Source organism: Schistocerca nitens, chromosome 3, assembly GCF_023898315.1.
Source record: "Schistocerca nitens isolate TAMUIC-IGC-003100 chromosome 3, iqSchNite1.1, whole genome shotgun sequence".
In the NCBI taxonomy this organism is placed as follows: Eukaryota; Metazoa; Arthropoda; class Insecta; order Orthoptera; family Acrididae; genus Schistocerca; species Schistocerca nitens.
This window is the reverse complement of record NC_064616.1, coordinates 241,951,921-241,966,282: the sequence shown is the minus strand read 5'-3', so window position 1 is coordinate 241,966,282 and position 14,362 is coordinate 241,951,921.

Here is a 14,362-nt window from a genome sequence, read left to right as displayed (position 1 = left end):
AGTAGGCGTCATACCAGACATTGAACAAATTCAGAGACACGTTGGTAGGATAGTAACAGGTCGGTATAGCACATACGGAAGTGTAGCAGAGAGAACTTACATCGAAATCTTCGGAAGAAAGACGACGCTGTTTCCGGAAATCCTGTTTGTAAATCTGAAGAAGCTGAGTTCGAGACCGACTGCGACCAATCTGCTAGCTCCATCGTATATCCCACGTTAGGGTCATGAGAACAAGATAAAGCTCATGGCACATACAAATGCATACAGACAGTAATTCTTGGGTTGCTCTATGGGCGAATGGAACGGGATAGAAAATCTCTGATATTGGTACAAAGTACCCTCTGCCAGACTCTGCATACCGGCTGACGCTGTATACAGGGTGATTCAGCTGTCCCTGTTTTTGGGTTTTATGTAACCTGCAACGCCTTCAGATACCACGCACAAGATCTTCATATTCTCTTGCTCACTACACGCAAACTCTTAGTCCTACAGAAAAAATGAACAGGACCTTTTTGTAGGAAATTTAATGTAGTTAAATTTTGTACTATGTTTTCGCCAGAGGCCATAGTTTTCCAGTTATTCAAGAAAAACCTACAAAAGTAACCTTAAAACGTGCTTTTGCTGAATAGCTCGAAAACGTACCACAGTATAAAATTTAGCTACATTAAAATTCCTACAAAAAGGTCCCCTTGATTTTTGATCCAGGAGTAATAGTTTGTGGGTGGCGAGCGAGAGAATATGAATATCTCGCACGTGTTTTCTGTAGGTGTTGCGTGTTGTTTAAAACCTATCGATAGTGGCAGCTGAATTATCCTGTATATGTAGCTACAGATATTGACGCCCAATCCATCTGACATATTTCTTTACCCACGATAGGTTCATTTACTAGAATAGCTTGATACAGGCGGTATTAATGTCAATGAAAGAAAATCACATAGGCCACTGCTGTACCTGACCTCGATATCTCGGGCCATTTACAGCGCATCTCCGGCTCTAGCAAGGACGTGAAGCTCCGTACAAGTGCGGATTCGACGGGTGGGGAATGGGGAGGGAGGTCATGAGGTTATGTGATAATGACTCTCTCTCTCCAAAAACCAAAAGAAATGTACTCAGCACTGATGTATTATATTTGATGGAGGGAGAGGGAAGTGACAGAGAAGAGATAGGGGGAGGCCACACCACCCCTACTGTACCCTTCAGAACCTAACTAGGGGTCTGCACCTTCCTCCGTACGTTTATACATATGATTATTCCTTCCACACGGATCCTATCGCTGACTGATGTCTTTAGCCTGTATTCTTACGTCTGTACCAGCTACCAGTTTCGCTTCAGGCATATGTATGGCGTGAATCATTCTGTTTCCTGGTACAGGATTCATCTGTCAAAACTATCATTTTCCAGTCGTTTGTGGTCCAGTTTCTAGATTCTTAAACTACATGGCTCCGTCATTTCACCGCTATGAGAAGCATTCAGACTGGTATAAATCTGCTCTGCACACTTTGAAATCTGCAGCTCCTGGGGCAACTTTAAGCTTTACAAGCGTTATTGAATCTCTAAATATAGCTACGATCAGATATTGTCCTGTTTATTATCTTACACCAACTTGCAACAAACATTCGCTGTATCTTGGAAGCGCCACGAAAACCTTGAAGTGACCCTATACTGAAATATTACGGATCTAATGCACTGCTTTCCGTTGTCTTTAGATCTCGTGCCTATTCGAGACAAGAAGTACTGCATTCTTCTTCGAACAACGCATTTGAGGTTTACAGAGAAATATTAACGATCATTTGCAGCGATTTATCACGTCTGTTCTATGTCCTCTTGGATGGATGTGTAGCAGCCCATTCTTCTCTTATATTTGCAGTCAAGGTGGATGTGGATATTCGTGGTGTTGCATAATCTCGCTATTCCCAGAACATTCGAGAAATATCAGGATATACGAGTCAGGATTTCGGTACTGCCATCCTGCTACTTGCATTAAAAAATATATGTTTTCAGCGTGAATCAGCCATCAAGCTTTCAACTGATCCATGTAACAACCGGCACAATATTGTAACAGAGAACAGATTTCTCTATGAGAAATGAGAGCACAAACTCCTGCCCTACCTATAAATTTTATTGTGAGCTTTATAAAGAACAGGTAATTACTTTTAGCCGCTGTTTTCCAAACCAGTATTATGCAGTGTGTCAATTAGTGAAATGGTCCCCACGAGCAACCTGTGGCATCGAAGAGGATTTCACGGCGAGGGGTGTGTCTTAGACGTAGATTTTGGAAAATGGAAGCTAAGTTTCCTTGCAGCAAGCTGAGTAATCACGGTTCCATGAATATCAGCACAGGCAAAAAATGGTTCAAATGGCTCTGAGCACTATGGGACTTACTGCTGAGGTCATCAGTCCCCTAGAACTTAGAACTACTTAAACCTAACTAACCTAAGGGCATCACACACATCCATGCCCGAGGCAGGATTCGAACCTGCGACTGTGGCGGTCGCGTGGTTCCAGACTGTAGCGCCTAGAACCGCTCGGTCACTCAGGCCGGCCAGCACAGAAAAAAATGCATATACGCGCATGTCATTGATTCTACTCATCTTTCATGCGGTGTAGAAAATACACAGGCTGCTCTAGTACGTTGCGCTTCTCAGGCGTTTCCGAGAAATCGAAGTTCAAAGTTTTACGAGGCTGTCGAAAATCATAAACGAGCCAACGGTTCTGTACAAGCACTTGTGTTCCTATAGCTTCAGCAGTTATAGCCTTCTACGGCACATGTTAAAGGCGTAGCGGTTGGTCAATAGAATTTTTTTTCAGCAGAATGAGTACTAATTTCATATCTTAACGGTTTCCTTTCCGCCAACTGTCGTCAAACGTGTTACAGCTGTACGACTCGAGGCCCAAATACGTAGGACAATACACGAACATTCGTCTAGAACTTCGCACCTGTATATTAAATGCGGCTTTCTTCTATGCTGTAAATGGTTATGAATCAAGGATTTACTGTTCCTGTACTTATACATAAATTAAATTTAATGGCATTACATCAAATATTAGAGTTAGTGCCATCATCTGCTTACTGTGTAGATTTTGTGGGTAGGTTACTTGTCTGTTTGTCAAAGGAAGCGTTCAGTGTTGTGAAGTACACAACAAAGTCAGTTCTCTTGTGTGGTGTGTTTCACATAAGATATTTTTCTCTATTACATACAAAACAATGGGTGAAAGAAATATTTATGTAGATAGGTAAAAGTAAAAATCGCTGCTTTTTCTTCAGAGCTATGAAAAAAATTTATTTAGCATTTTAATTAACTGAACTGCATGTCCTTGGTGGAACATTGTATATTTATAAACTTATCGAAACACGGCTTTTTGCCTTTATTTACAAACATTTATTTTCAGGTTGTAAGGGCATTTTCTAGGACGGTGTAGTCTTCGACCCTTACATCTACGTTTTCTATTGGAAGATACGGATTTTTTCGAAAAAAATCCGTTTAGATTTCTTGCAAGCAAACAATAAATTCTACGACTAAACCATTTCTGTTTTTGTCGATAGCTTATTCTTTTTTCAGTTTCTTGATCTGTGATTAAAATTGATTGATAGATACGTCTGATAACTCGATTCGTAAGTCCTTTTCTCAATAAATGGACAAAAAAGCTTGCGAGATTAACGTCATTTTTTCCTTCTGGTTAAAAATAAGAAAGCTATTCACGTTGGAGTTCCATGTACAGGGCGGTCATAAAATCTCGACCAATTTCACGAATGCATTTAAGTAATACTCACGTACGCTGATGAGCCAAAACATCATGACCACCTGCTTATTAACTTGTATGTCCGTCTTGGGAACAAAATACATCACGGATTCAACAGTTCATTGGTATGTTTGTGGAGGTGTGTGGCATTAGATGTCTACGCACAGGTCATGTAATTCTCATAAATAACTGGCCGCTGATTTGCTTACGCGGTGATGGCGCCCGATAGCGACCCATATGGGTTGCATAGGACTTACATCAGGCGAATTTCTGTAGCTCGGTTCTGGCTCCGAGACGCAGACAATTACATTGCTGTAAGAGGACGTCGCGGTAGGGCAGGACATCAAGCATGAAGGTATGAAGGTGGTTGGCAGCTGTCAGCGCGTATTCGATTACTAACAGAGGTTCCATGCAAGCGAAGGAGCTGCTGCCACCAGCCTGCGTCAGTGGCGCGCTGTACGTTTCGAGCCGCTGTTTGTAGAGACGACCGTCGACCTAGTGTAGCAAAAATTGATTTATCCGAAGAGCCGGCACGTTTCCATTGATCGACGGTCGAATCGCGTTGATTCCGTGACCACTGCAATCGTAACTGAAGATGTCGCTGTGTCAGCATGTGACCACGTAAGGGTAGTCTGTTGCGGAGCTCAAAGTTCAACAATGTGCTGTGATTCCGTATTCTTACTGAAGCTGTGGTTCCACGAATTATTCCAGCATATCACAGTATATCCTGTAACTGACTCTTTTGCAACAACTGAGGATCCACAAACAGTGGCTTTTTTGAATCCTAGTTACACATTCACTTTTCGAGTGTCTCTTTGCCATTCAGTGATAGCGTGTGGTGGCCCATTACCTCATATGTAGCAGTTATGTTAGTTAACTTTACCGCAGATACGGAATGTGACCTCAGTAAACAAAATGCGGTGCATGACGTGTTCCTTGTGTGCAGCTTCTATCAGATCGTAACACGCAGCTTTGCGAGCTACGTAATCTTTGTGGTCTAATATGTGAAGCATCTGAATATGGTAGCTTTCTTCTTTAGCGTTAAGTGTAAAGCTTTCGGCGTCATTCATTTGACCACCTCTAACTCGTTCATGAAAACGACTGGTTGATGCATTCTGACTTCTTGCGATTTCTCTTCTGATTCGCTGAACCGTCTCGTGTCGAACAAGATGTCTCCCGGAGTGTGACTCATCGGCAATGTTTCCATTTCTTTGGAACTTATTTTCAAGTAAGCGTTCTTCTTGAATATACCGAAAAAAAGTAATTAGCCAACGATATCACTGGAATGGATTATAATTATCTAATGCGTAAATGCAGCCATTATTTCTTAGAAACTGATCGAGACTTTTGACCTCCTGTATTATGGAAAGCGACGGTAAACTAAGCCCTTTGTTGGAAGACCAGAATTACTGTTCTTAGCAGAAGCTCATCGAGGCGCTCTTTGATTACTTTTACTCCCTAAATTATCTAATGTGTTGTCCTCGATGGTGAGTGTTCATCGGAGGTGAGGGTATCATCTGGAGTGCCCCAGGGAAGTGTGGTAGATCCGCTGTTGTTTTATATCTACATAAATGATCTTTTGGATAGGGTGGATAGCAATGTGCGGCTGTTTGCTGATGATTCTGTGGTGTACGGGAAGGTGTCGTCGTTGAGTGACTGTAGGAGGATACAAGATGACTTGGACAGGATTTGTGATTGGTGTAAAGAATGGCAGCTAACTCTAAATACAGATAAATGTAAATTAACGCAGGTGAATAGGAAAAAGAATCCTGTAATGTTTGAATACTCCATTAGTCTTGTAGCGCTGGACATAGTCACGTCAATTAAATATTTGGGCGTAATATTGCAGAGCGATATGAAGTGAGACAAGCATGTAATGGCAGTTGTGGGGAAGGCGGAGGGTCGTCTGCGGTTCATTGGTAGAATTTTGGGAAGATGTGGTTCATCTGTAAAGGAGACCGCTTATAAAATACTAATACGACCTATTCTTGAGTACTGCTCGAGCGTTTGGGATCCCTATCCGGATTGAGGGAGGACATAGAAGCAATTCAGGGGTGGGCAGCTAGATTTGTTACTGGTAGGTTTGATCATCACGCGAGTGTTACGGAAATGCTTCAGGAACTCGGGTGGAAGTCTCTAGAGGAAAGGAGGCGTTCTTTTCGTTAATCGCTACTGAGAAAATTTAGAGAACCAGCATTTGAGGCTGACTGCAGTACAGTTTTACTGCCGCCAACTTACATTTCGCGGAACGACCACAAAGATAAGATAAGAGAGATTAGGGCTCGTACAGAGGCATATAGGCAGTCATTTTTCCCTCTTTCTGTTTGGGAGTGGAACAGGGAGAGAAGATGCTAGTTGTGGTACGAGGTACCCTCCGCCACGCACCGTATGGTGGATTGCGGAGTATGTATGTAGATGTAGAGGATTAGCAGAGAAAAATTTGGGTAGCGGAATACGCAATAGGCTGCGAATTACAGCTGAAGAGGTCAACGCAAAACAACAGCAACGCAACCAACGGTACTGCCGTAGCTGGCCAGTGACGCCGGGTGAACGATGATAGTGCGGGAAGTCGAAACACGCTCTCCTCGCTGCTGCCATAGGTTCAAGGATGCAGCACGTTCTAGACTTCCAGTCTATGGACGCCAGTGGTACAGAAAGGTTTTTCAGATTAGGTGTTTTTATCTGTAATTTACAAAATAATAAGAACCACAAGCTGATAAAGATAGGTGACTACCATGGAGGCTTCAGAAAAGGAAGGTCCTGTATTGAACGGTTTTGGAACCTGCGAACGCTCCTGAAGGTCAGACAGACGAATAACACTGTAGTCACATTTGTGGACTTTAGGAAGGCCTACGACTCCATAGACAGGCAGGTCCTCTTTGTCACATTAGAAGAATATGGTATAGATAGAAAAACTAGGACACTTATACAACATACACTTACAGACACCACATCCAAAATAAAATTTATTGGAGAAATCTCAAACCCATTCGAGATACATATAAGGGTAAGACAAAGAGATGGTCTCTCACAGCTTTTATTCAACATTGTCTTATTATTATATTAACACACACACAGGCTCACAAACATGATCACAAAACTTGCATTCTATGGACACATACATAGAATGAACAACAGACTCACAAGGAGGATTTTTGATGTAGTAAATAGGTCAATAAAAATACATAGTTTACAGAAATCGGAGAACACCTAAAACAAGCAGAGATCTCTATAGAAATGTTAAATGAAAAAGTGAAATTCAGAAAGAAAATTATGAACACGAAAACCGAAGTAAAAGAAAGGAAGGAAAAAGGTAAAGTTCGGACGGAGCAAGGGAAACAGGAACACAGCCAAAGAATGAAGAGGTTTCGGGAAGAGAAAAAGAGAAGGAAACAACAAAAAAATGAATAACAATGTAACATTCAAGTTAAACACTGTCGCGGAGGCAAAAATGTGTAATAATTATATTGATAATTAAGGTAGGTAAATATAAGAAGAGTTATTCATTTTACGGGGTTATGAACATAGTGTATTGAATAGCTCAGTGGATTAGAGATAACAGCCAACCAGTTGCAAAATCTCGATGGTTTTAAAATCGTCTTCTTCAGAAAACATAGGACCTACTAACAAGTTAACGACATTGCGTGTCGAACAAAGATCGTAAAATAACAATAAGCAAAATTACAGGAAATGTTACAAAAATTTTTTAGAGAAGAATACTCACGTAAAATCACATTGTATATAGTCAATGTGGAAGTCGTTGACTCAGTCTAGTACATGTCATGCCTTATTGTAATGCTACTATCTTTGTTCCATACACAATGTCGTAATACGTCTACCTCTTTTGAAGAAGACAGTTCTCAAACCGTCAAAACCATGATCGAAGTTTAATAAACATGTATTTTGCAACTGATAGGCTGTTATTTCTAATCCATTGAAGCTCTCGCATGCACACTAAAGCACAGCCAAGTTCAAAATCTTGAGAGTGTATTTAGTTATTTTCCAGAAAGGTGCAGCAACGAGTTACAGTTTTTTCAACATGTAGCTGAATTACGGGTTGTCCATAACTAAAGTTCCAGTTTCAATGACGTCAAATTTAACAGTGGGCGTCCTGACGTAAATGAGGTCGCCTACAAATGACAGATGAATCGCAGTTCGATGGATACGGTTTGAGTTGCTCATTACAGCATCCGAGTTGTTCAATGTGCAGTAAACAGTTGTGGCACAATTAGGTAGGTAAGCCTATCCACCATGGCAAGGTAGTACCACATCCGACGGCATAAATAGTTTTTTAAGTGTCCTGGGACCGAAAACCGCATAAAAAGTAAAATGACATCGGCTTTTAATTGTCCTGCGGTAAAAAGCCACATAAAAGGCAAAATGACATCGGTTGCTAACTGTCGTGGGATAGGTGGTAGACATATTCAATATAGCTACCATTTACTGCTACGAACTGAAATCGAGAAAAAGCTTGTTTCGCAACAGACCGGAGTGTCTCGAGGATCACGTTCTGAATGCGATGTGCAATGTGTGCCTTCAGTTCAGCTACGTTCGTAATTGGAGCATTGAACACAACATCATGTGATATCGGTGTCCAACCTGTAGGAAAATGACAGGTGGTGATTCCAGCGTTACCGAAATGCCTCTGCAGTAGCCGCTTCACTGGCTGTGCGACGTGCAGAGGAGCGCCATCTTGCATAAAAATGATCCTACCGACAAATCCACGCTGTTGAAGGCTTGGAAGGACGACGGTGGACAAAAGACTCTCATAGCGTTTACCAGTGACGGTACAGGTAACAAACACGACCCACAGGACTCATATCCTCGAAAACATACGACTCTGCGATAAACGGTGCCGCCAATCCGCACCACACAGTCACCTTTGCAGAATGAAGTTGTACCGTTGATGTTCGTGCGGATTTTCCGCTGTTCATATGCTACAGTTCTGCGCGTTGACATGTCCTTGGAGATGGAAATTGGCTTCATCTGTCCACAGACTCTTCCATGCTCATTCATAGTCTACTTACCTGCGAGCAAGAAATTCCAGAGCGAACATTTGTCTAGCTGGCAGGTCAGCTGGAAGCAACTCCTGAACATCTGTGATTTTGTGTGGCTAGCAATGCAGGATGTTTCGTAGGATTTTATGCAGTTTGCTCGCAGGAATGTCGGACATTCAGGCAATTCCCCTCACACTGCATGTTTCCACACCACCATTCGACCCCTCCTGCAATGCTGTGGCCACATCTTTGACAGACGTCGGATCAACTGCTCTCCTCCCCTTGTCACATTACTCATCCAAAGAACCTGACTTTTCGAATTTTCTGAAGGTGGCAGGGGTAAAATACAGGGAGCGAAAGGCTATTTACAATTTGCACAGAAACTAGATGGCAGTTATAAGAGTCGAGGGACATGAAAGGGAAGCAGTGGTTGGGAAGGGAGTGAGACAGGGTTGTAGCCTCTCCCCGATGCTATTCAATCTGTATACTGAGCAAGCAGTAAAGGAAACTAAAGAAAAGTTCGGAACGTATTAAAATTAGATTACGAAATGAGACACTTAAAGTAGTAAAGGAGTTTTGCTATTTGGGGAGAAAAATAACTGACGATGGTCGAAGTACAGAGGGTATAAAATGTAGACTGGCAATGGCAAGGAAAGCGTTTCTGAAGAAGAGAAATTTGTTAACATCGAGTATAGATTTAAGTGTCAGGAAGTCGTTTCTGAAAGTATTTGTATGGAGTGTAGCCATGTATGGAAGTGAAACGTGGACGAAAATAGTTTAGATAAGAAGAGAATAGAAGCTTTCGAAATGTGGTGCTACAGAAGAATGCTGAAGATTAGATGGATAGATCACATAACTAATGAGGAGGTATTGAATAGAATTGGGGAGAAGAGGAGCTTGTGGCACAACTTGACTAGAAGAAGTGATCGGTTGGTAGGACGTGTTCTGAGACATCGAGGGATCGCCAATTTAGTATTGGAGGGCAGCGCGGAGGGTAAAAATTATACAGGGAGACCAAGAGATGAATACCCTAAACAGATTCAGAAGGATGTAGGTTGCAGTAGGTATCGGGAGATGAAGAAGCTTGCACAGGATAGAGTAGCATGGAGAGCTGCATCAACCCAGTCTCAGGACTGAAGACCACAACAACAACAACAATACTTGTCAGTAATGCGACCTTATATAGTAACCATGGGTCTGTGGAATACCCTGATATCACTACCCAAATCAGCACCGAACCCTCACCATGTTTCACTCTTGGCAGTAAGCAGTGTACATCGTAGTCTTGGAATGGCATACGCCAGATGTAAACTCGGCCGTAAGTTGGGAACATTGTGAAACGAGACTCATCCGGCCCAATGACTTTCTACTGCTGTTCCATAGTCCACCTGTTTATCTGAATTGTATTGTGTTTGTCTTCCTTGCAGCAGGCCCGGGTTGATTCCAGACGGGTTTGGAGATTTTCTCTGTTCGTGGACTAAGTGTTGTGTTATATTCATCATTACCGACACGTAAGTCGTCCGTGAAATAAGACTTAAAACTCTGCGGTCGAACTTCCCTGGATGGGGCCTCCTGCCCATCAATGCCACACGGTCATTTCATACCTTTAGCACCACGTTTTCCTGTTACTGGCACTTGCTTCACTGCTGTGTGATTTTGAAAGCCAGTTCGTCCTGCAATCCCCTGATTATGAAGCTCTCTTCTCGTTGTTTTGGTGATGACAATTTGCGAGTGCGACATTCAGTTCTGCCGTGGCTTTTGCAGCTGTCGTCTCCTTATTTTTTGTGGAAATACTTTTCACTGACTGTCACGATCACTCAACACACACTTTCGTCGCATTGTGATCTAGCGGATGACGTTTTCCCGCTTTCCCTGACGTGGTATATATCTTTGATATGGTGCCTGTTGGAACACCGAACAGTTGGGCTACCTTGGTTACAGACGCTCCTAGGATACGAGCACCAACAATTTTCCTTCGTTGGAATACACTTAGCTCCGACATAAGGCACTCACAACCATGCAGAACACGTTTGTGACCACGACTGACACTTGGAATACGCTAAGGGTATTGCAAAGGTGTCGTTCGGGGTCAAATGCAACAGCACCATTCGCAGGCTTGAATATGGTCAAGCGTGCATTTCTTTCGGTGTTTCCATTTTTTGTTGAACCCCTGTTTACGGCATTCTTTCAGGAAAGACAGCCGACTTTACTATTAGCATACTGGTTAGACTTACCTGAGAAGTAGCGCGCCCAATTTTTAGTTACTTTTGAATTATTTACGTCAATCACATGTGTGTGTGTGTGTGTGTGTGTGTGTGTGTGAATTAAAATAAGGGCTTCTTGGCGATTTTAATTTTCCGAACTCCTCTTAAAAACGAAGTTTTTTGCAAAATTGCGTTTATTTTTATTTTTATATGAATATATTGTTTACAGACCCTGAATGAATGTTCAAATGTGTGTGAATTATTAAGGAACCAAACTGCCGAGGTCATCGGTCCCCATCGGTCCCTAGACTTACACACTACTTAAACTAACTTATACTATGAACAACACACACACCCATGCCCGAGGAAGGACCGAGCCTCTGGCGTGAGGGGCCGTGCAATCCGTGGCATGGCACCTCTAACCGCGAGGCCACTCCGCGCGACTTACGTCATTAAAGTCATGTACAAGCTGTGTCACCTAAAAACGTATCTAACAATACGTAGGAAAGGGACTAGCTCCAGTCCATTATGCGTCTCCTTTTTACCCCATTATTATATTTCTTGCGATTATGGAGCGGCCGACACTCGTTAAGTGCCATTATTGATCCACACACGCTACACTAATTGAAAAGCGTGCATTAAAACATTAAAATATAGTAAACTCTTGCTTATATAATTATGACCTGATAATCATGATGTAGTGATGAAGACTTCATTTGTGTCCGTTGTGATGTTCGTGTTGTTGATGTTGACAATATTGACATTGGTACTGCTGTTCGTCAAGCATATCTGTGTAAATTAAGTGTGTGGAATGAGAACGTGACAAAGGTGGTGAAAGTTGGGTGTGAAAACAGAAATGATTTTAGGGGTATGTGTATGGGTACAGAAGAGCGAGCATTTGCGAGGGTTGTCGTAAACTGACAGGTTCTTCTTGGGTTTATGATGGGATTTGAATGTTGTAGAATCGAATATGCTACTCAGTATTTTGTGAGAGTGGAATTACACAAAGGTATCTATGCAGGAATAAGACATGGGAGTGGGTCTGAGAGTATATGTCGATGGAATTTACATGAAATGTGCAATGGACGGCCACTGTGACTTGTTGGAGGGCATGAAACCGCTCAAGTGCGTCACTGGTTATAAAGGAGATTCTAATAAATGATAACTCATTTAGTGTTGTGAGTTCTTAGTGTGGAATTGTGTATCGATGGGGTGGATAAATACGTGAAGTGCCGCGTATAGTGCCGGTAGTACAGAAGTCGTCTTGTGGTGTTCGCTTCATCTACTCCTCAAGAACAACATCGTAGGTTGCCCACTACAGATTTGCGAATAATATGTGCGCGAACACTGTAAAAATGAAGACGCTCCTGCTTACATCCGGATCGACTTGTGGTCTCCCCCGTGAATTGACCTCATTAATACAGTAAGTCTGTCTAGGCATCGGCACATTGCTGTTCTTCATTTCTGGTGGTTTTGCTAGCAATTCTGCACTCAGAACTGTGGTTTGACGGCCGATATGCATACAGTTGCTGTTCTAGATAGGGGCTACAGAACTTGACCGTAAGCTGCGTATCGCACAGAAGAACGACGGTGCAAGTCGCCAACTTCTGCATCCGGACACATTGCTGAGTGCTAGTTCTAAGTACATAAGAGTGCTCGACAATATCCGTTGGTCACATCTTCCTCGATGCATGACCGGCCAGTGGCTGTGGAGGTGTGGGTGGACCAGCGAGGCGCTCTGTGACACCAAAAGCTTTACTTATCGTTGCAGGTCATTTAGAAGGCGCATTATGTTATGAATTCAGGAAAATGGGCACCCGTTTAAGAGGAGACAGAAGGCAAGTCGGCTTCAAAAATTCGATTTTTAGATTTTTAGCATATTTGAAATGTCTGGTCTTTCCTGCGTGAAACAGTTTTTGTTTTATAAAAATACGACAACATTTTTGTGAGATATGATGGTTTTACTAACGCTCCGTGCAATCTGGCATTTAAATGCCACGCCTTCCTTTTTGCGTCATGTAGGGAAAATGCACAGCATTCTTTTACTCCTTGTATATTATTTCATGCTTCTATTGTTTTATCGCTTCAGTGTTTCATTACCTGTATCTACTATCGATACTCTTTTTTACGGTCGTGTTTGTTATTGTTTTCGAGCGTTAATGGTTGTACTTAGTGAAGTTTGTTGTGAGTGAAGTACGTGTTGATTTGTATTTTCTTTGGTTCCGAGTGTTTTCATAAAAATGCCGCGAAGAAAGAAATTCTCACTTAAATTAAAATTCACAGGAAATAAATACGTAAAGGTAAATGAGGTTAGTGGGTGAAAGGACCCAAGAATGTTAGACATAAAGAAAGTCAGCACATCAAGAAAGAAACTGCAGTGTCTTCAAGGCATTTCCTCCCGGTCAGATTGTGGAGATGAACATTCGTTTGGAAATATTATGGAGAACCTTAGCACGCTCTGTGATTCATTTCCAAAAATACTGTGTGCAGAATATGTTGTGGTGACGTATCTTTGGCTGAGAATCAGCGGCTTCGTAGAGAGATTGTGTCAAATGTGACATTGAGTTGTACAAAATGTGGTGCAGTTGCTACAATAATGACATCAAAAATGACAAATAATAATTTATATGAGAACAACATAGGGCTAGTTTATGGTCCCAGATCTGTTGGTAAAGGGATGGAGGCAGGCAAACTCTTATGTGTATTACTTGACATTCCAAATCCTCCTGCAAAATTTATGACTTACAATAACGTTATGGGTACTGCTGTTGCTGAAGTTTGTAACATCGCAATGAAGGGAGTAGATGAAGAAGCATTCAAGCAAAGTGATGACAGTGAAAGTGGTGATATTTGTGCATGTTTTGATATCAGCTGGCAGAAGCGTGGACACACTTCACTAAATGGTGTCGTGACAGCTACATCATTTGATACCGGCAAGGTAATTGATGTAGAGGTTCTAAATAAGTACTGTAAAACTTCTGGCAGTGGAACTGAGAAAGAGCATGAACATAACTGTCAGATGAATTATAGTGGTCCAAGTAGTGGGATGGGAGTTGCAGGAGTTCTCAGGATTTTTAATCGTTCAGTGGCAAACAGAGGTGTCAGATGCACACAGTATTTAGGGGACGGTGACAGCAAGGCTTATGACCGGGTATGTGCAGAACAACCCGATGGTCCTAATGTCACAATTTCTAAATTAAAGTGCATTGGGCTTGTCCAAAAATAATGTGGTCCAGGTTGAGAAGATTGTTTAAAGAAAAGTCAAAAATAGTATTGGAAGATGGTAAGGAGATATTTGGTAAAAGTCACCTGACAAATGTTGAAACAGATAGATTACAGAATTATTATGGCTTGGCCGTAAGAAGAAATGTAGGGAATTTAGAAAATATGAAAAAGCTGTATGGGCTATTTATTCCCATA